Below are 2,500 nucleotides of genomic sequence, written 5' to 3' on the forward strand. Positions count from 1 at the left end.
ATCTTTGTTCATGATGTCATTGTTCATGACGTCATCGTTGTTCATGATGTCATTGTTGTTCATGACGTCATTGTTCATGTCATTGTTGTTCATGATGTCATTGTTCATGATGTTGTTGTTATTTATGATGTCATTGTCGTTCATGATGTCATCGTTGTTCATGATGTCATTGTTGTTCATGACGTCATTGTTCATGTCATTGTTGTTCATGATGTCATTGTTCATGATGTCGTTGTTATTTATGATGTCATTGTCGTTCATGATGTCATTGTTGTTCATGTCATTGTTGTTCATGTCATCGTTCATGATGTCTTTGTTGTTCATGTCATTGTCGTTCATGATGTCATCTTTCATGATGTCATCGTTGTTCATGATGTCATTGTTCATGATGTTATTGTTGTTCATGATGTCATCGTTGTTCATGATGTCATCGTTGTTCATGATGTCATTGTTGTTCATGATGTCATTGTTGTTCATGATGTCATCGTTCATGATGTCTTTGTTGTTCATGATGTCATTGTTGTTCATGATGTCATTGTTGTTCATGATGTCATCGTTCATGATGTCTTTGTTGTTCATGATGTCATTGTTGTTCATGATGTCATCGTTCATGATGTCATTGTTGTTCATGATGTCATTGTTCATGATGTTATTGTTGTTCATGATGTCATCGTTGTTCATGATGTCATTGTTGTTCATGATGTCATTGTCGTTCATGATGTCATGTTTGAACGTGTTGGCGGTAAAATGTCGGTCCAGACGTGTTTGTGTTGCTCTTTAAGTATTTTGGTGAAAAGTCAACGACTGATTTTCTGTCTCTGCGGCTCAAATGGCTCAAAGTTCTTATAAGGAGGAAATGTTTCAATCAGTGATTTCAAACCGAGATCAGATTCAGTCGTCAGTCTGTTTATTTGCGGCTTGTTGCCTCAGACTGATGCTCTCCATTACTGCTGATCGATAGTCAACCTATTGATCGGCCCAATATCGATCAGTATACATTGACACACTCTGCCTCCGTGTGTGTGTGTGACCTGCCTCACCTCTAATCGTCTACTCAGCCTGTTTACATCAGCTGCTAACAGACAAAAGAGTGTGTGTGTGTGTGTGTGTGTGTGTGTGTGTGTGTGTCACTTCCTGCTCGTTAACCCACCTGTTTCCTCATTAGTGATCTGATTGGATCGTTTATACTCACCTGACCTGAATTAATGAGCACAAACTCTCAAATGTTCTTCAGTCAACAAACTTTTTATCCAGTTTAACTGTCAGAAGTCTGTTTCACATTTCCAGTCCCACAGTTGTGTTTTTCTGGAGCTTTCCACTTAATCTTACCGCCTTCTTCATGAAATGGAGCTGGGGGGGTTTATATGCACAACATCCCTATAATGACCTGCAGACAGACGTTATTGTTTCTCTCCAAAGGTCCAGTTTTGACCCTGAGTTTGCTTCAGTCAGGTGTTCCAGGTGTTGCGACAGGTGAGCTGGTCACTGTCCACACTTACAGTTTGAGAACCCTGAAGAGTCTGGACTTCTTCCTGACTGGTTAAAACAAGTGTGTGTTTGATTACAGAGACTTGAAGACATATCAAGTCTTATCATCTGAATAAAAATGTACATAGGGAATAAAAGAGTATCAACAGCAGACCTGAACTCAGAGAGAAAAGTGACACTGACAGCAGAACCGTCCACCAATGAGAGAGCAGCCGTCTGTGGGCACAGTTCACTCTCACCTTCCTCTGCTGTGATGATGACGATGATGAAGAACCGTGCGATCAATCTCTTTGGATCCACTTGAGTCCAGGACGATCAGGTGGTGTGTTATCGTTACTTCAGAGCAGCGGACGATGAAGAGGAGGAAGAGGAGGGAGAAACTTTTCCCATCAACCCCTTCTCACCTCTGAATGAATGGGTATTGATCTGTGGCCGCTGCCATGGTAACACCTGATCGTCAGTCGGGGTTGGAGGTCAGAGCACACACACGTGTTTCAGTCCGTCAGCGCAGACTCGTTGTCAGTAAAAACTCTTTAATGTTTTAAAAAGAGCAGCAGACTGTTCCGCCTCACGTTAGGTGAACACGAACGCTGCGGTGGCGAGGACGGTGGGGTGAATGGAGAAAATCCAGGAATCAGACATGTTGTTCATCAGATGAGACTAAAGAAAGACAGAGAACATGTTGATCCAGAACAACAGTGGATGGAGAAACAGAACCTAAAGAAAGACAGAGAACATGTTGATCCAGAACAACAGTGGATGGAGAAACAGGAACTACAGATCTGGGAACCCTCCAGAGGAGATCTGAACTGTTTACTGTTTTAGTTCCATGCTGAGGCCTTTTGAAATGTCTGGTTCAGGTTTTGTGACTCAGTAAACCATCAAGGCTGATAAAACTATATCAGACAGTCGATACTGTCAATACAATCGATACTAACATATCGATTGTATTGAACATATTGATTGTATTGATTGATCGATTGAGTGACTGACTTCACTGCTGTGCTATTTG

This window comes from Pempheris klunzingeri, chromosome 20, assembly GCF_042242105.1.
Source record: "Pempheris klunzingeri isolate RE-2024b chromosome 20, fPemKlu1.hap1, whole genome shotgun sequence".
In the NCBI taxonomy this organism is placed as follows: domain Eukaryota; kingdom Metazoa; phylum Chordata; class Actinopteri; order Acropomatiformes; family Pempheridae; genus Pempheris; species Pempheris klunzingeri.